Source organism: Meleagris gallopavo, chromosome 8 (assembly GCF_905368555.1).
Source record: "Meleagris gallopavo chromosome 8, MGAL_WU_HG_1.1, whole genome shotgun sequence".
In the NCBI taxonomy this organism is placed as follows: domain Eukaryota; kingdom Metazoa; phylum Chordata; class Aves; order Galliformes; family Phasianidae; genus Meleagris; species Meleagris gallopavo.
In genome coordinates, this window is record NC_139411.1 from 15,681,151 (window position 1) to 15,702,163 (window position 21,013).

The 21,013-nt window shown below is 39.3% G+C and overlaps 1 protein-coding gene across 8 annotated transcripts in view; it reads left to right on the forward strand.

Annotated features, from left to right (window-relative positions):
- The window catches only part of SORBS1 (sorbin and SH3 domain containing 1), a 167,705-nt gene that overhangs the window by 21,679 nt on the left and 125,013 nt on the right, over positions 1-21,013 (forward strand). For 2 of the 8 annotated variants that reach the window (XM_085230028.1, XM_085230038.1), the window contains exon 1: positions 17,475-17,628. The exons of 5 other annotated variants lie outside the window; for them this stretch is intronic. The gene's annotated coding sequence lies outside the window, so the exon portion shown is untranslated. Of the gene's footprint in view, positions 1-17,474; positions 17,629-17,728; positions 17,756-21,013 lie in introns of those variants that run through there. One more of the 8 variants, XM_085230029.1, reaches the window with a different exon arrangement.

Here is a 21,013-nt window from a genome sequence, read left to right on the forward strand (position 1 = left end):
TCTTGTTCTTTTCAGTGTTGTTTTTTGTAGCTTAATTCCCAGAGAGATGAGCTCACAAACAAGAGACAGAGACTGTAAACTAAGAGGCTAAAGCTTTGATCAGATACCTCAATATGTGCTGTGGGAAATCTTTGTATCATGGAAAAAACCAGCTTTTTAAAACAAAACAAAACCACCAAACAAATAAACCAAAACCTAGCCCCATTGTTGTAAAGATCTGTGGATATTATTCTTTGTGTTGTGCCCAGAACAAGATCCAGACATAGGAAATGGTATTTAACTTTATTTGTTGTCTTGGATCTTTTCTCACTAGAGACCAAGTCAAAGGAAAAGGGCCTAATTTTGGCACTAGCTTACGTGTTTTTCTCAGGTCATCTGCTCCTTGAGTAGAATGAGCAAAGTTATAAGCTGTCTTTTAGAGCAGTCTGGATATCAACAAAGGGTGGTAAGGATGAAAAGGTACTGTACCTCCTGTTTCTAAATGGCTGTATTTGATGGATCCAATACCTCATCCTCATAGTTAAAAAGAGAAACTGAAGCTGTCTTTTAACTACTGTACTAAATGAAGTTACAGACTTGATTTCAACACTGAAATCCTCTTTGTTTATTAGCCATTTCACTAGGTCTCTAAGTTATGTGAATTTTACATAGTTTGGACAAATATCATAAGGGCAAACTGGATCTCCCAGTAGAACCTTTCCTCCAAGTTCCTGGTTCTGATTCCATGGATCTAAAGAGGCAGGCAAATTTAATAAAGCAAACTGTCCTATCATCCTGTTTCTTTGTAAATAGCACCGCCTAAATGCATTTTAGGTTCCCATCATTAATTCAGCTCTTAGCCAAAGTTAATGTTGCCAGAATTTCTTCTTTGTGGGATGTCCAGAACTGGGTCTTGTGAACTAGGCAGAACATCAGTATGCATTCAAGCTTTGATCAGGAATGTTCAGTGTATAGCTTCATATGACATTGAGGCCAGTTACCAACTTTTGATACATATGCTAAGAAATTTTAGTATGTAGCCAACTGTGATTCAGTATCAATTGAACAGGGGGTAATTTTTTATCTTTTGTATTACAGTATTGGCGGTAGGGTACAGACAGGATCACTGCTTCCCTTTCTTAGGCTCTGAACAAAATAAATCTCAAGGTAAATCTCATTCCAGCCCCCAAAATTTTATAGTTCAGTCAGTCATTTTAGGGCAAATGCATTTTGTCTGTGACCAAAGAAAAATACCCTTACCTTCAGTCTAGCTAAAGAATAAAATAATGAAGCGTAAGCTTGAGAAGAAGTGGAAAGCAATTTTCCCTTGGCCTAAAACAATATGGTGTAATTCTTCTTTGTGACATTGTTGAGTGATTTCTCACACTCTTAAATTGTAGCAATAACTTCTACTCAACTTCCCTTTATCCAATTTTGGCTCAAATATCTTCCATTTGTTTTATTCTCACTTAATTTGACATCTACATCCTGAATCTAAGACTAACTACCTGTTAACTATCAACAATGTCACTCTTAAAGTAAAATGTTGTATGAGCTCAGGAATATTAACTCAGCAATGGAAGCTGAATATATTGTAGGTTTGAAAAAAACACCTTCATTTGTGAAGCCCTTTGAGACTTCTACACTGGCTCAATTTGCAGTGTATTTTGAGCATACACGTTACTGTGTGTGCACAGTCATAGTACAGATGAAATTACAGGTTGAATTGTGGCTGTGCTGTTAGAATCAATTTTGCAAGATTTTTTTAAATGTTTTATTATGTAAAGAGAATTTTAATTTTAGCCATGCAACAGATCTATCTGTCTTGTGCATACCATAAAATATACATAGTGAAGCAAAATGAGTACAGGCATCATGGCTTTGAGAACTTTTTCTGAGCAAGTGAAACACAAATTCTTAGTACAGCAGTACACTCTCGACAAAATATTGTTAGGAGCTTACTCAGGGGAGGATGTTTCTTTATAAGTTAAATTAATTCAACAAATCACATTGACTTTGGTGCCTTTAGTGGCAAATCACCAAGCTCCTACAACAGTTTAAATAAAAAGGAAAAATATTTTGTCAGAGTGGCACCACTGTAATGTCCTAAGGAGTTAGGACAAGCATATGTTGCATAAAGTTGTGTTTTGTAGTACTGTTACAGTAGCTTCTTCATTGTCACTAGAATTTGATTATATCTATCTAGCAAAGTACTAAATATGTTTCCACGGGGAATATCTTGTCCTTATAACACTGAATAAGCTTTTCATTGTGGTGGTGGTGGTGGTGTTGTTTTTTAATGGCATAGCTGAGTCAGTTGTGGTTTAAATCCTATGAAAGGGTTGAAGCCTTTTTATTTGAGATATTGAACAGTAAGTACCTCCTTTATTCAGGTGGTCCCAAAGCAAAACATTGGAAATTCTAGCTGAGATGGACTCCCGCCAAGCAAGACATACACCATCAGCTTAAGAAAAACAAAAACTCAAATTATCCAAGTTATACCCAAATATCATTCACTAGAATGAGCATTCTTAGCCAGTGCATGAAACCAAGAAATGTTCTGATCATCAGCGCTCTTCTTGTTAAACTGATCAATACTATGTGAAACATAGATAATGTTGATACACTCTAAAGAACTTTACAGTTTTGCTCCAGTGACTGCAGTGTTTTGGAAAAATTCCAGTGCAATATATTTAGCAAGTCACCAATTCCTTGAAATTGAAATGTGTTGCAGAGAGAGCTCAATTTTGACAAAATGCTGACAGGATCCTACCTGCCAAACACATTTCCTGTCTGGGTACCAGTCTGGTTTGCTGACTGTCCATTTGCTGGATTGCCTTGTCCCAGAGTCACTGCCTTGGAGCAACGCTCACTGAACCCCCTCTGAGCTCTGGGTGCCCAGGATCCCCCGCTTGCCCTGGGTGAGTACTCTGCACTCTTTTTCATGCAGTGGTCAGAGGCTTGGTACTCTTTCATTTAACAAAGAAGAAAAAATTATTAAAGATGGAAACTTTACTCACAATTACAAATTGCCTTTCTGTGCACTGTTCTAAAGTGTGCATTGTGCTGACAAGTAGGAGGATAACTTAGGTTGTTCTGTTGATTTAGCCTTAAGCTGCCATTGCCTTGCAGAATCAGATATTGGATTCCTGCAAGGCAGAGCATTAATGCTACTCTTAAATTTTGAATTGCAGTGTAGAAGGCGCTAAGAGATTAAATGATTTGTCCAAATTGTTTAGAAATATTCCTTCAAAGAAATCTGAAGCCAGCTCTTCAGCCTTCACCGCTAGGTTGTCCCTTACAAAATAAAACCAATATGATCTTTAGCACTGAAGCCTTTCCACTGTCTTTCTGCCAGCAATCTTGGTGTTTGGAGGTCCCTTTGATTGTGATGGAATCGATCATGGTGCAGGGTGGAACCTTCCTCCTTCCTGTTGAATGCCAGCTGCAGGTGTCCGTGTGGGTGTGATGATGAAGTTCTGGGTGATGGATTTGAACTGTAACTAAATTAGATATGTTCCTGCGTACTTCAGCTATAAAAATAGAATCTAGTTATGTTCTTCAGTTCAAGCACAAAACGCTTGAAAGAGACATGTGGGTGCAGTTAGGGAAGACCTTTACTTTCTTAGCTTTTAAACTAAAAGGTGGTAGACTTAGACATTTCTTTATTAAAGACATTTTCTTTATTGTTCTATTTCTTATTTAGCTGTAACACAGAAGTTGCCCACCTTATCTCCAGTAGCATTTCTCTTCCCTCAGTTGCACTAGTGCTCACAGTGGTGATAGCTACTGATGTTTTAATTGCTGCCTGGTGGCCTCTCCCTGTCAGGATGGCTGGGTTATTAGTTGGTAGTCCCAGCTGGTAGCCGTGGGCCACTAGGGCTAACAGGAGTGTAGGCACAGCTGGTCTGGGTCACATCCCTGTATAATTTAGTTTGTGAAAATTTCCGATGGCCTTCAGTATGTGGTGAAAAGGATATGCAGTTAAAAGGTATCTTTCATTATCACAGACTAATTAGGGCTGTCCTAACTTCCTGAGGGAACATGTAGTAATATCCAGTAGCTACAGAAGGTTGAAATGAGGCAGGAATTACTAGGCTGAAGAGGGGAAAATGTGCTTGCTTCTGCTTCTCTGTCCTTCAGCTCTTTTTTCTCTGTCCTTCAGCTCTTTTATATACCTTAATGAAATGTAAACTGTGTGAAAAACAGAGCTGCAGAAAATGAGAAAATGTTCTTCATCCACTAGGGTCTGTATACTCAGCACCTAATGGAGGCTAGAAGTGTTTTCTTCCTGACTGTGGAAGTGTAACTGCACAGCAGCCTTGCTTTTTAAAATTTGGGTACTTTTTTCCCTCCTTTTCTTCTCCTTCAATTTTTTGTTTTATTTCTCACTTGCACTGTAAAGGCTGGTGCTATTTTCCTTGCATCTCCAGGGTGACAACAGGCTGTGCATTCCGGAGCTCCTAATCAGAAGTGATGACAAGCCCTTGAATGGAGCGCTGTTGCCCTTCTCCCCATGAAATATTTTATCCTTTCTGATATCGTCAGACGTGCAACTGTAATAAAGGCCAGTTTCTGCCACTGGGTATGTGTAGAAGCTGATCCCCGATATCTTTGTGCAGGAACACCTTGCGGTGACATCTGTGGCTGTACTGAACAGGATTTCTTCCATTTCATGGGAATAAGATGATGCTTGTGCATTATTAAAAGAGTCTAACAAGTTTCCTGGGGAGAGGTTGTGAAGTGTAGTGTATAAGACTACTTATGTAATTAACACCTTGGGATTTTAATGAAAAATACTGCTATTTTGCAACCATAATTTTCATTTTCTGGCAGCCTCTAAGTGACAACTAGACTGTAAATTACATGGGGGCCCCTAAGCCGTTGTCTCTGGTAGGAATGGTGGATGATATTGCTATCCCTAGGTAATGATTAACTGGAATCTAACTGTTGGTTGCAATGATGACTGAAGAGTAAATGTACCTGCAACTCCCTCCCCTTTGATCTGCAGAAATATGTCTCCAGGAATGTTATCCCCCTATACTTGAGGAGTTGTAGCCCTGTTGAGTCTCCTGCCCCTTTGCATGGGATGCCATTTGTCCTTTCCACAGTAGACTGTGCTGAATTCAGTGTCCTCAGTCTTAGTTTAGCATTATTGTTGAACAAATGCCCTCTCTTTCAAAAAATCATCATAACAAACCCAAGCCCACTAGAAGTACAAGTATATCTGATACCCAGAGACTAGCAAAAGCTATCTCCATTCTGTAGCTTCTCTGGTGTGGGTCCCACAGCCCTTTCCAGGGACCTGAACGTGATGTCTCTTTGTACTGTGCTGTTCTCACCACAGTAGGATTTGGGTATAGGGATGCTAACACAGGCTATAGCCTGAAAGTATAATGGTATGTCCCTGTCAGTATGTAGGAGTGTGGTCTTGTCCTGTGATGATAGGCCTGATTTTTCTGAGTTGCAGCTGTCTTACTGCAGCCTCAGAACAGCTTGGACTCTTTTGGTTCCAAGAGAATTTCCGGGAGAGTTTCTTAAGTCAATGACTTATTGTCCCTTGCTCTATTGCCTTCCTTCACAGAGCAGAAATGCTCTTGTGGCTTCAAATGTAATGCATTCCCATATCGCTGGATGGAGACAGTGATGTTTCTTGGTGCATTATTCTCCTTTCATTGCCAGCATCTTTGGGGATGCTTCTAGTAGAAGTTAGATACGCTAGATAAACAAATTTTGCTCTTTATACCATGTTACTTCCACTGAAGTCAAAGCAGTTTTCCATCTGTACGTAAATGGAAAGCAAGTCATCTTCTGTCAAAGTATCTGTAACCTTTATATATACTGCCTAATTTAAACCACTGAAATTCATCATTATTTATTAAACTGTCTCATGATTTGTGATTGCCACTATATGCCAGAAGGTTTAGGAACATGTTTCACTGTGGCATTTCACATTTGAAACTTTCAAATGTTCTTCCATAGTGAAAAAATTTTTTGCTTATTTCTGTGCATTATTGCAGTGTTTTCTTCCAAAATCTCCTTTGATTGTGATTATTTACCACCAGTTCATGCTCATGCGTATAAACTTCTTGAGCTGAATGTCCCAGTGCTGTGAATATACGATTTCCTGCATTTTCCTGGGGTATAATTCATACAGTTTTCTTAGAAGTGGCAAGTAATTGACTCTGCCTGAAGACAGACAAAGAAATATGTCAGTTCTTGACATTGGTGCATTTCCATTGTGTGCTGATGAGTCAAATCTGCAAGGTTAAGGTCTGGGTTGTGTGGTCTGTACAGTACTGGTGGTGTGTTTGTACTGAGGTTTGTACTGAGGATTGATACCTGAAACAGTAGAAAGAAAGTAGTTACAGTACCTCATATAGCAAAGATATGGCATCTCATGCTTAATGGCATGTAAATCTGGAGTAATACTGCTTAGAGTGGAGATGTTGGATCCTACCAGATCTATAATTGAGAGAAACTCAGGTATCTAATGGCTTGAAATTTCAGTGTTTGCAAATGAAAGCAGAAGGAAGAGAAGTAAACTTCTGTGTTAGTGTAGGTGTTGTGGTGTTATGGTGTTATGCTATAAAGTATTGTAATGCCATTGGCTTGAGAAGATACTTTCACTGTACCAGATGAGGATCTGGTCTTTTGAGCCTATATATACTCCAATTAATGCTGTTAATATCACAATAAGTTATCTTAATTACTTCTAAAAATGTTCTCTTCATTTTCCAGATGGTGCCCTGGATACAATGGGAACTTGCCCACTCAATTTTGCCTTCCATGCGATGATAGCAATCTGCTTATAAGAGGTTTTAAATCCTCCCTTCTTATATTCATGTTCTGCTCTGGCCTTGTTTATTCACAACTGAATGCCTCTGATTCTTTTATCTGTGCTCAGTGTGTGATGCTTTACATAGCAGAACTGGAATAAACTGGCTGTGCTATAAGATGATCAGTGTATATTTAAGACAATGATCATTTAGCTATCTTATTTCCTTAGCAATAGTTTAAAGATTAATTGTAGAGAAGCCAAGAAAGCTTCTCTGTGATTCTCACTTGGCTTCTCTTCCAAGGTAAGGAAAAGCTGAAATAGAACAGAAGTTAAATATTCTTTTTCATGTTCTATGGACTTAATATTCTGTAAGTTGGTGCAGAAGTCACAGCAACCACAATGACTTGTTTTGTGTGCTAAAATCTGGATGAGCAGAGATAGAGGCATTCTCAGAGATGCAAGGCTGAGTTTTCTGAGCTTATTTCTCAGTCTTTGATTAGACTGCAGTAAGCAGTCTGATGCTTAATATCAGTGACAGACATGGATATGTTTCCCTTGAGGATTTGAGAGGTGGCCTGTTATTCAGTAAACCCCCGAGAGACAAATATGCTTCAATGTAGAGTAGACTTCTAAAGAGCTCAGCAACAGCTCCTTCAATATAAGGAAGGAGGCTGGTGTAAGCTGTGTGAGAGTGCTTCTGCTTTTTGAATTAGCAGCAGTAGAGGAACAAAAAGGTTTTTAAAGAACATAGGGGTAGTGTTTTGTTTTTAAAAACTTAAAGTTGAGTACTTCAAAGTAGAAATATAATCTTAAAAATCTTTGCCATTGGAATTTGTTTTTTAACTGCTTTGATTGTCATATTCACAATTTTATAAGAAACATTTTGATGCCTGATTTTTATATTAAAACTTAAGAGGGATGGCCTTAATGCCAAAACATAGAAGTGGAACAAAACAACACAGTAACTTCTGTTGCCTGTGCCAAAAGGACTTTCTGTGGTTTCTCTTTCCTCCATCCAGAAAAACTGCTTTAGGCAGTGCTGTGTTCTGTGTTGTGGTTTACTAGTCCCACCATAGGTGTGAGAGTTGGGAATGGTTTCTGCACTCTTTCTCACTGAAAAATGGTAGCTGCTTATAATCTGAAAGCTGTGCATTTAAACCCTAGGTGAAGAAGACATCTAGGAGAAACCTCTGATGCTCAGGATGGCTCATCTGCAGCCCAGACAGCTTCTCAGAAAAGGTTCCCCTCTCACTGTGCAGGAGAGCAGACGTTTGCTGGACCTTGTTTCTCAATAGATACACCTTGGATAATTGCACAGGGCTCATACATACGGCCTTTGAGCAAGGCCCAGATTTGCCTGCTGCAGCAGTGCATTCTGTGCTTCAGGTTCCAGCATGAATTCAAATCCTCAAGCTGGCATCAGAGAAGATGTCAGCAAATCAGTCTTGTTCTTAAATGAATGGGTTTTGCCTTCTGTGCTATTGTAGCACTTCACATATCTTCTCTACCTCTTTGGCTGTTACTTTTTAGGATTTATTTCATATTACTTAGTCATTTATACATCATCACAAAGAGAAGATGAGATTCTTCTGCTCTGTTTGGGTGTTGTTTTACATTCAGCTTGTTCCCACTTAGGCTGCTGATTGTTCTGCTCACATGGTTGGCTGCCATTGTACCAAGGAAGCTGCAACTTTCTCTTTTACCTTAAGGTGAAATTATTTTCTTATGTTGCTGCTGGTACTTGGATGACAGAACCTGTATTTGGAACTGGTGTAATAGGAACAGTAAATATTTTGTAGCAGTTTTGATCCCAATGACTGCTCTTTTTCACATATTAAACTAGTTCTTAGTTAACTTTGATTACATGTAATCTTTCTACATGATGATTCATTTGTTTGTATTGTGATTGTCTCAGTCACGAGTCAAGGTGTTCTATTTCCAGGATTTCCGCAAAAAAACCAGAATGTATTGCCCATAAAAAAAAGACCTTAGACTTGCTTTGATCTGTCCTACTTTTCACGTAGAAGTAATATAAAATGACTTATAAATACAGTTCCATTGGTTTTGAAAGTGGATTTTCTTTCTATCATTGCAGAGTTGGAGAATGCTTAAAGTCTGTCTACTGTGCCACTTAGTCATTCGTTGTTGCAGATGGAGGTAGGAGGCCATATGCAATGTCCTGTCCACAGGTGACACAAAAGATTTCATTTGACAGGGAGCTGCCTCAAGCTGTCACAGGTGGTGTTCTTTCATTTACAATAGCCCTCTTTAAAATATAAATGACTGCATTTATAACATCAGCTCCTTCTCTTTCTTTGGAATACCTCAGCTAAAGTTACATCACACATAACAAATGGTCTCATTCCCTTGAGAATTAGTTTAATTACTGATATAGATGGATAAAGAATATATCATGTCTGAGATATTAATTTAACCATGCTTTAATTAAGAGGTCCCTTTGATTGTGATGGAATCGATCATGGTGCAGGGTGGAACCTTCCTCCTTCCTGTTGAATGCCAGCTGCAGGTGTCCGTGTGGGTGTGATGATGAAGTTCTGGGTGATGGATTTGAACTGTAACTAAATTAGATATGTTCCTGCGTACTTCAGCTATAAAAATAGAATCTAGTTATGTTCTTCAGTTCAAGCACAAAACGCTTGAAAGAGACATGTGGGTGCAGTTAGGGAAGACCTTTACTTTCTTAGCTTTTAAACTAAAAGGTGGTAGACTTAGACATTTCTTTATTAAAGACATTTTCTTTATTGTTCTATTTCTTATTTAGCTGTAACACAGAAGTTGCCCACCTTATCTCCAGTAGCATTTCTCTTCCCTCAGTTGCACTAGTGCTCACAGTGGTGATAGCTACTGATGTTTTAATTGCTGCCTGGTGGCCTCTCCCTGTCAGGATGGCTGGGTTATTAGTTGGTAGTCCCAGCTGGTAGCCGTGGGCCACTAGGGCTAACAGGAGTGTAGGCACAGCTGGTCTGGGTCACATCCCTGTATAATTTAGTTTGTGAAAATTTCCGATGGCCTTCAGTATGTGGTGAAAAGGATATGCAGTTAAAAGGTATCTTTCATTATCACAGACTAATTAGGGCTGTCCTAACTTCCTGAGGGAACATGTAGTAATATCCAGTAGCTACAGAAGGTTGAAATGAGGCAGGAATTACTAGGCTGAAGAGGGGAAAATGTGCTTGCTTCTGCTTCTCTGTCCTTCAGCTCTTTTTTCTCTGTCCTTCAGCTCTTTTATATACCTTAATGAAATGTAAACTGTGTGAAAAACAGAGCTGCAGAAAATGAGAAAATGTTCTTCATCCACTAGGGTCTGTATACTCAGCACTTAATGGAGGCTAGAAGTGTTTTCTTCCTGACTGTGGAAGTGTAACTGCACAGCAGCCTTGCTTTTTAAAATTTGGGTACTTTTTTCCCTCCTTTTCTTCTCCTTCAATTTTTTGTTTTATTTCTCACTTGCACTGTAAAGGCTGGTGCTATTTTCCTTGCATCCCCAGGGTGACAACAGGCTGTGCATTCCGGAGCTCCTAATCAGAAGTGATGACAAGCCCTTGAATGGAGCGCTGTTGCCCTTCTCCCCATGAAATATTTTATCCTTTCTGATATCGTCAGACGTGCAACTGTAATAAAGGCCAGTTTCTGCCACTGGGTATGTGTAGAAGCTGATCCCCGATATCTTTGTGCAGGAACACCTTGCGGTGACATCTGTGGCTGTACTGAACAGGATTTCTTCCATTTCATGGGAATAAGATGATGCTTGTGCATTATTAAAAGAGTCTAACAAGTTTCCTGGGGAGAGGTTGTGAAGTGTAGTGTATAAGACTACTTATGTAATTAACACCTTGGGATTTTAATGAAAAATACTGCTATTTTGCAACCATAATTTTCATTTTCTGGCAGCCTCTAAGTGACAACGAGACTGTAAATTACATGGGGGCCCCTAAGCCGTTGTCTCTGGTAGGAATGGTGGATGATATTGCTATCCCTAGGTAATGATTAACTGGAATCTAACTGTTGGTTGCAATGATGACTGAAGAGTAAATGTACCTGCAACTCCCTCCCCTTTGATCTGCAGAAATATGTCTCCAGGAATGTTATCCCCCTATACTTGAGGAGTTGTAGCCCTGTTGAGTCTCCTGCCCCTTTGCATGGGATGCCATTTGTCCTTTCCACAGTAGACTGTGCTGAATTCAGTGTCCTCAGTCTTAGTTTAGCATTATTGTTGAACAAATGCCCTCTCTTTCAAAAAATCATCATAACAAACCCAAGCCCACTAGAAGTACAAGTATATCTGATACCCAGAGACTAGCAAAAGCTATCTCCATTCTGTAGCTTCTCTGGTGTGGGTCCCACAGCCCTCTCCAGGGACCTGAACGTGATGTCTCTTTGTACTGTGCTGTTCTCACCACAGTAGGATTTGGGTATAGGGATGCTAACACAGGCTATAGCCTGAAAGTATAATGGTATGTCCCTGTCAGTATGTAGGAGTGTGGTCTTGTCCTGTGATGATAGGCCTGATTTTTCTGAGTTGCAGCTGTCTTACTGCAGCCTCAGAACAGCTTGGACTCTTTTGGTTCCAAGAGAATTTCCGGGAGAGTTTCTTAAGTCAATGACTTATTGTCCCTTGCTCTATTGCCTTCCTTCACAGAGCAGAAATGCTCTTGTGGCTTCAAATGTAATGCATTCCCATATCGCTGGATGGAGACAGTGATGTTTCTTGGTGCATTATTCTCCTTTCATTGCCAGCATCTTTGGGGATGCTTCTAGTAGAAGTTAGATACGCTAGATAAACAAATTTTGCTCTTTATACCATGTTACTTCCACTGAAGTCAAAGCAGTTTTCCATCTGTACGTAAATGGAAAGCAAGTCATCTTCTGTCTAAGTATCTGTAACCTTTATCTATACTGCCTAATTTAAACCACTGAAATTCATCATTATTTATTAAACTGTCTCATGATTTGTGATTGCCACTATATGCCAGAAGGTTTAGGAACATGTTTCACTGTGGCATTTCACATTTGAAACTTTCAAATGTTCTTCCATAGTGAAAAAATTTTTTGCTTATTTCTGTGCATTATTGCAGTCTTTTCTTCCAAAATCTCCTTTGATTGTGATTATTTACCACCAGTTCATGCTCATGCATATAAACTTCTTGAGCTGAATGTCCCAGTGCTGTGAATATACGATTTCCTGCATTTTCCTGGGGTATAATTCATACAGTTTTCTTAGAAGTGGCAAGTAATTGACTCTGCCTGAAGACAGACAAAGAAATATGTCAGTTCTTGACATTGGTGCATTTCCATTGTGTGCTGATGAGTCAAATCTGCAAGGTTAAGGTCTGGGTTGTGTGGTCTGTACAGTACTGGTGGTGTGTTTGTACTGAGGTTTGTACTGAGGATTGATACCTGAAACAGTAGAAAGAAAGTAGTTACAGTACCTCATATAGCAAAGATATGGCATCTCATGCTTAATGGCATGTAAATCTGGAGTAATACTGCTTAGAGTGGAGATGTTGGATCCTACCAGATCTATAATTGAGAGAAACTCAGGTATCTAATGGCTTGAAATTTCAGTGTTTGCAAATGAAAGCAGAAGGAAGAGAAGTAAACTTCTGTGTTAGTGTAGGTGTTGTGGTGTTATGGTGTTATGCTATAAAGTATTGTAATGCCATTGGCTTGAGAAGATACTTTCACTGTACCAGATGAGGATCTGGTCTTTTGAGCCTATATATACTCCAATTAATGCTGTTAATATCACAATAAGTTATCTTAATTACTTCTAAAAATGTTCTCTTCATTTTCCAGATGGTGCCCTGGATACAATGGGAACTTGCCCACTCAATTTTGCCTTCCATGCGATGATAGCAATCTGCTTATAAGAGGTTTTAAATCCTCCCTTCTTATATTCATGTTCTGCTCTGGCCTTGTTTATTCACAACTGAATGCCTCTGATTCTTTTATCTGTGCTCAGTGTGTGATGCTTTACATAGCAGAACTGGAATAAACTGGCTGTGCTATAAGATGATCAGTGTATATTTAAGACAATGATCATTTAGCTATCTTATTTCCTTAGCAATAGTTTAAAGATTAATTGTAGAGAAGCCAAGAAAGCTTCTCTGTGATTCTCACTTGGCTTCTCTTCCAAGGTAAGGAAAAGCTGAAATAGAACAGAAGTTAAATATTCTTTTTCATGTTCTATGGACTTAATATTCTGTAAGTTGGTGCAGAAGTCACAGCAACCACAATGACTTGTTTTGTGTGCTAAAATCTGGATGAGCAGAGATAGAGGCATTCTCAGAGATGCAAGGCTGAGTTTTCTGAGCTTATTTCTCAGTCTTTGATTAGACTGCAGTAAGCAGTCTGATGCTTAATACCAGTGACAGACATGGATATGTTTCCCTTGAGGATTTGAGAGGTGGCCTGTTATTCAGTAAACCCCCGAGAGACAAATATGCTTCAATGTAGAGTAGACTTCTAAAGAGCTCAGCAACAGCTCCTTCAATATAAGGAAGGAGGCTGGTGTAAGCTGTGTGAGAGTGCTTCTGCTTTTTGAATTAGCAGCAGTAGAGGAACAAAAAGGTTTTTAAAGAACATAGGGGTAGTGTTTTGTTTTTAAAAACTTAAAGTTGAGTACTTCAAAGTAGAAATATAATCTTAAAAATCTTTGCCATTGGAATTTGTTTTTTAACTGCTTTGATTGTCATATTCACAATTTTATAAGAAACATTTTGATGCCTGATTTTTATATTAAAACTTAAGAGGGATGGCCTTAATGCCAAAACATAGAAGTGGAACAAAACAACACAGTAACTTCTGTTGCCTGTGCCAAAAGGACTTTCTGTGGTTTCTCTTTCCTCCATCCAGAAAAACTGCTTTAGGCAGTGCTGTGTTCTGTGTTGTGGTTTACTAGTCCCACCATAGGTGTGAGAGTTGGGAATGGTTTCTGCACTCTTTCTCACTGAAAAATGGTAGCTGCTTATAATCTGAAAGCTGTGCATTTAAACCCTAGGTGAAGAAGACATCTAGGAGAAACCTCTGATGCTCAGGATGGCTCATCTGCAGCCCAGACAGCTTCTCAGAAAAGGTTCCCCTCTCACTGTGCAGGAGAGCAGACGTTTGCTGGACCTTGTTTCTCAATAGATACACCTTGGATAATTGCACAGGGCTCATACATACGGCCTTTGAGCAAGGCCCAGATTTGCCTGCTGCAGCAGTGCATTCTGTGCTTCAGGTTCCAGCATGAATTCAAATCCTCAAGCTGGCATCAGAGAAGATGTCAGCAAATCAGTCTTGTTCTTAAATGAATGGGTTTTGCCTTCTGTGCTATTGTAGCACTTCACATATCTTCTCTACCTCTTTGGCTGTTACTTTTTAGGATTTATTTCATATTACTTAGTCATTTATACATCATCACAAAGAGAAGATGAGATTCTTCTGCTCTGTTTGGGTGTTGTTTTACATTCAGCTTGTTCCCACTTAGGCTGCTGATTGTTCTGCTCACATGGTTGGCTGCCATTGTACCAAGGAAGCTGCAACTTTCTCTTTTACCTTAAGGTGAAATTATTTTCTTATGTTGCTGCTGGTACTTGGATGACAGAACCTGTATTTGGAACTGGTGTAATAGGAACAGTAAATATTTTGTAGCAGTTTTGATCCCAATGACTGCTCTTTTTCACATATTAAACTAGTTCTTAGTTAACTTTGATTACATGTAATCTTTCTACATGATGATTCATTTGTTTGTATTGTGATTGTCTCAGTCACGAGTCAAGGTGTTCTATTTCCAGGATTTCCGCAAAAAAACCAGAATGTATTGCCCATAAAAAAAAGACCTTAGACTTGCTTTGATCTGTCCTACTTTTCACGTAGAAGTAATATAAAATGACTTATAAATACAGTTCCATTGGTTTTGAAAGTGGATTTTCTTTCTATCATTGCAGAGTTGGAGAATGCTTAAAGTCTGTCTACTGTGCCACTTAGTCATTCGTTGTTGCAGATGGAGGTAGGAGGCCATATGCAATGTCCTGTCCACAGGTGACACAAAAGATTTCATTTGACAGGGAGCTGCCTCAAGCTGTCACAGGTGGTGTTCTTTCATTTACAATAGCCCTCTTTAAAATATAAATGACTGCATTTATAACATCAGCTCCTTCTCTTTCTTTGGAATACCTCAGCTAAAGTTACATCACACATAACAAATGGTCTCATTCCCTTGAGAATTAGTTTAATTACTGATATAGATGGATAAAGAATATATCATGTCTGAGATATTAATTTAACCATGCTTTAATTAAGAGGTCAAGTGTGAAAGGCTGCAGAACACTTCCCACTTAAGAAGTGTCGAACGGAATGGTGGAAGGATAGAAGGCTCTGGCACAGTGAGCTTTTTACTGTCTGCAGGAGTATTGGCTTTCCTTCTCTGTTTCATTACAACAAAATTTGCATCTGGAAAATACACGCCATTGTTTATTCACGCATCATGTTTTCTAACATTAAAATCTTTTTAAATCCAGAGTCATCTAACTACCAAAGCAATGTCTCTTGCCTTTTGGAAGTGATGGCCACTCCTAGGCAACAGTGATTTCCATTAGAGCTGTCAGCACTGTGTCCTTTTGACCAGTGGGCTTGAAGGATGGGGCTGTGACTGTCCTGTTTGCCTGTGCTCCTGCGTGGGGCACAAGGGAGGATGCAGAATGAGTGTTCACCAGAGGGAACCAGATATTGCCATCTCTGAACACCTAGTTGTTTTTTCCTTATGGCTTACTGTGAGTGTGGATGGATTCCTTTCAGCATTTAATTTGAAAGCCTTGTTTCTCACTAACTCAAAAATCAAGGAAATGGACTTGGAAAGCATTCAGGAAGAAAGAAGTAAAAAATGGGTAGGCAGAAGGAAGGAGTGTCTCATAACAAGATTACAGAAACGAGACAGTAAGAATGACTTGTAAGAAGGGGGCCAGGACATCATCAAATGAGCTTATTTTGCTTTACCCTGAGAGCTGGAGGAGCCTTAAAGAGGTGGCTATAGATAGGAATAGACACTCACTGGCAATCAGTTGAAGGATTTCTCAAAATTAACCTAACTAAGTGACCGTCTCAGGCAGTACCATCACTCTCCAAATATAAATGAAGAGGTCAGATGACAATTTTTTATTTACATCCTTTTCATCATTTATTGTCTGTGTAAATTGTTTATTCATTAAGACGTACTTCTGATGCAATCTACAGAAAGTTTCTTTTGAGAAACTTTTTTCTTCTTTCATGTATTTTCTGCAGCTGTTTTCTGTGATTAGTCGCCATTTCCCTTTTTGCTTTTAAAGTAGAGTAACAGTTCAGCTATGCCACTGCCTTCCTCTGCATCCCTGGAGGAAAACTGGTGGAGTACTGGAAAAACACAGAGTTAAATATTAACATGAACTACTAAATGTTCTCACTGCAAAAAGTCAGGAACACTTCCAAGCACTGAAAGCAGACTTTCCTTTCCTGTAGTTAAATTTTGCTGCTTAAGTTCCAAAACTACAGCTTGCTTGGTCATTATTTTAACACAGTTAAACATTAAAAAAAATCAGGCTGCTTCTGCTTCCCGGGTGGTAGACATAAGAAAGGAATCTCATGCAGAAACTTAATGCTGAGACTTATAGTAAGTTTTTTTCTAAGTAAAGGGTTGATTTTTTTTCCCCCTCGTGCTTAGAGGCACAAGTTCAATTGTTTGCACTTCTAGTCAGAAAAGCAGTGTTAATAAACACTGAGATTTGATATCAATGCTGTAGTGACTCCTTAAGGTGTAATCTGAACTCATATAGCCACTGCCTTTCTTACAAGCTGAGGACTTCTGACAGATCTCAGAAATAACCAGCCTCTTAACAAGTCTCTTCCTTGTCTAGCCAAAATCTGCTTGCTTTTGCTTTTATTTTCTTCCTTTTTTTTTTTTTTTTTTTAACTGGCAACAGCAAGATTTTGTATTAGATAATCATTTTGGACTTGCACTGGAATATTTCATTAGCAGAGTTTCTAACTATTAATGGCAAGGTCTGCTGTGGGAGTGCATGGGCTAGACAGAATCCATTGTGCTTTCAGCAAGGCTTTTCATTTGTTTTTAATCTAATTCAGGAAATGCAGTTCTGTAAAACTAGTAATTATTTCCCTTAGTAATTCATATTTTGCTGAAAAATCAATCCCTCACATGAGAAGCCAGGAGAGTACCATATGTTACCCATTGTATGCTTCTCATAATCTCTCCTAACTCTTCAGTGTAAGTAAGCAAAATGATTTTAACTTGACAAAACCGTGGCTGCTCCCTAGGACAGGGGTTGTAATCCTGCTCTACATTAACTGGTGTATCAGGAAGAGTAGAGCCCATGGCCCTGAAAGTGGAAGGGCTACAGCGGTTAATAAAATACTTCTGGGATGGTGTTGTCAAACCTGTTGTCTGTATCTGGAAAAACAATGTGTGGCAACGTGGAGTTAATCCTTCAGAAATAAAATGATGGGCTTTGTTTTAATTCTGATTACTTGTACAGTAGCATCATGAAGCGAGAGAGGTCCTGGCATTTGTATGAGGCACGTGCTCCTGCGCACGAACCGCCATTCAGATAAGTCAATAAAACAAGCCATGCAAGGCAGAGATTGCTTAGAGGTGGTGGAGACCTATTAGGCTATCTCGCCCTGCTGCATGCCAGAAAGGAATTGTTTCATTTGGATTTGCATTAAAGGACAGAAGAACAGTTGAGTAATGCGCAGGATAACATTGCTATGTGATGGGATGGAAGCTCTGCTGTTCTTCAGTTCTTACGTTTGCATCTGCCTTTGCACCATATAAGCAGAGATAGCCAACCAATTTTTCTTCCAGGCTGTTTGATGTAAGTATAACAACAGACTGAACAGGAGCCCTTCTGATGGTGCAGATGTGCAGTTTTGCTCTATAATGCTTTTGTGGTTTTTTTTTTTTTCTCATCAAAGGAGAACAAGAAGAAAAGACAAAAATCAGTGAGTATGTCTTTGTGTGCGCGTGTGTTTGACAGACCACCCGTAGCAAGAAGGCAGTGGCTAATCTGCTTGAGCACAGGCAGGGAATATTACAGAGTCAACGCACTGCAAAGAGAGCAAAAGCCTCGCTGCATTTTGGCTGTGTGCAGCATGCTGTTAGTGCAGAGCAAACGACCATTTCCTATTACAGCAGTGTCTCGCATTCATGCAAGGCTGCGATGCAAAGTGATTCAACTCACTGGAAGCTGCTGCATGCAGTTCTGGTGCTGACAGAGGAGGTCTCTGTGGTCAAAAAGGCAGACAAGCATATTGGTGCTGGTCCTTTAAGCAGCTTCATCTGGTGACTGGACGGGGAATTGCAGGCACATTTGTTTCATTGCATTAATTTCTTGCATTATTCCCCTTTTGTCTGTTATTGTTTCTTTACCAGTATGTGTGTTTCAATAGGAAAAGAATTCTGTAGTGAACTATGTGCATGTCCTACTTCTGTTCAGGCCTGACATGTTTATATATACAAAGAGTTATGGATGAATTAAAGAGGACCAAAGAAGCTCAGAAATTCTTTGGAAAAGCTTGTCAAATTTTTAATTAATGGGCATGAAGCAGAGGGAGTGAAATCTGTTGCTTAATACCATAATAGGCAGTGCAGCGCCTGTGCCTCTTTCTGCCATCCATAACAGACGGATTTATTTTTGGTAATGAGACATTTATCTCCTTTGCATCTATTAAAAACCAATTCCAGTAAAAAAAATCGGTTGGAAACAACATGAAAAAATGTAGTGGTGAAAAGTGCTTGGGTTTTCTGTATGCTTCTCAGAGCTCTGTCAAATCTTTTTTCACTTTAGCTTAGTTTATTTTTGTTTATTTTTGCTTTGCTGCAGTTTGCATTTCCAGATAATTAGGTGTTATCTTGATAGCACCAAATAATGATGTGAATATTTGGATTGTGTAAAAAGTCTGAATGGAATTACTTGCAGGTCAATAATTAATATACTGTCAGTGTAAATAAGTGGTTTTGAACTTTTTTTTTTCTGTATGTGAACTCTAAATTTGTTCTATTAGATCTTGATCCCCTCTGTACCTGACTTACCACTATTGCCAACAGGCTTGCTTTTATTCTTAGATGTCTTTGCATTAAAAAAAAAAAAAAACTGATAAATATCAGTGGTAAGTGGCAGCCTGGATCAGCTCTGTTGTGCCATGGAGAAGGAGTCCACACAGAAATAACTGCAGAAAAAAGTGCCCGTTTGTTTAAGAAATAAGTGAATGTGGGTTGTGCATGCAGTTCTCACTCTGATTTGAGGCAATTTAATTAGGAAGGTGCTTTCACACTTGTGGACTGGTTCATTAATTTAATTCTTAAGCAGGTCAGCAAGCAGACAGCTTTTCTTAATCTGTCCATAGAGGAGCCTATGTGTACTCTAGATGAACGCAACGGATTTTTGTAGGAATTTTTGTGAAATCTTGTGGGGTTTATTAGATACCTCGTAATAGATTTTCAAGCTTCTGTTGCATTTTGCAGGTGGGATGTAATTTTCCTAGTGAGATCTGTAGTGCTTGACAACTGATGAAAAACCAACAGCTTTCTTTTAGGTTTGCAAATAAGCCTTTATTAAACAAGCTGTTTGGTGCCTCTGCATCTTCATTTTATTTGCTGTAGTGAAGAGGAAACGGCCAGCATATCTGAAAGGCTGAGTGACACAGAAACTTATTCCAGGATGTTTATTTTCAGAAAGCGTTGAGCATTCAAATTTTGAAAACCCTTTTAAGTATTTGTGTTTCACACCAGACTTTCAGTCATGGCTGATAGGCATCTCATAAAGGTGACTTAAGACTGAATGGATTGATGTACGAAATGCTTTGACTTCTTAGCTGATAAAGTGCTAATTATAAGTAAGCATTGTAAGTACTACAACCCATCTTGTAACAAACACACAGATAATAAACATTAAAAGGTTCTTATTCCAGATGAGTTATTTCTTCCAACTCCATGCATGAAACATCTTTTCCGTTGCATCCTACTTAGAAGGGTTTCTCTTCTATACAGTACAAATCCTACAATTGTCCTCACCTACCCATTTCCTTCCACTCTTCTGTTCTTGCCTAAAGGTTATTCTCCTCATTTGGCTACTTCTGCAGGCTCTATTTCTATGTACTATAAACAGTGCTACCCTTTCTTCCCAGTATCCTCCTACACATGCTTTTGAAGAGCTCTGGTTGCTAAGATTACAGTACTGGAGATGGAGGGAAAGTGTCCCTTCGTCACCAGCTTCCTTTTGTGATCTTCTGTTCCTCATTGCATTACTACAGTCATTTTTTCCAAAGACATGTTTGTTGTAAGACCTTTCAGCAGCAGTACGGTTGCTGCTGCTGCAATCCTCAATGCTCTTCCTGGCTTTTTGTTTGAGATGCATGGAAAGTTAGTGACTAAGCTGGAGAAAATGACTTGATTTCATTCTGTTCTGCGAGTTGAACCTTCAGTATCTTGCCTGGGGACTGCTTTCCGTTATGATTAAAAGGGACAAGCACTCTGAAATGGCAGAGGCTGTGACGTTGTTTTCTATTCCCCTTCTTTTCTCCCTGCTCCCCCACACTGAAGTTTTATTAATGCTGAATCTGTAACGCATCATGCACAGCACAGAGATGGGTATGTTTTTCCTTCACAAGAAGGTGTGTGAAAAATGGCAGCCTTCGTATTACTATAAATGGCACAGCAACTTGCCTAATTTTTGCAAGCATTGACTGATGTTAGACTCTCGTGGGTGAAAGGATGGGTGTACATGTTCTTTGCTTGCTTGCATGGGTTTCTATACAATATGAGCACTGTTTGTTTGTTTGTTTTCAATACAGGGCATGTTGAGGAACAGAGTTCAGCTCCAGAAAGTTGTAGTACTTATTCCAGAGATCTCACCTTAGCCTTTTCCTGAAAGGGATAATATATCCAGTCATTCCAGAATCTGTCTAAAACCTTAAGTTGGAAATGCTTTCACAGTGCTCAAAACAGTCCAGGATAGTACCAAGCTTCCTAGAGGCCACTGGAGCTGTTTCATAAGGCAGGAGCTCCTATTGGAAGAACCTGAGCCGCCATGGCTCTTCTCTCTTTGCCTGAGATGCTCAGGAGTGATCACTTTAATATTTATGCAACAATCTAATGATTCCTCTTGTTGTAAAGGACCAGCATGCAGTTATGATGAAGACCAAATTTTTGAACAGCCTGGTACTCATCCCCACATCCTGACTTGTTCATATTTCATATGC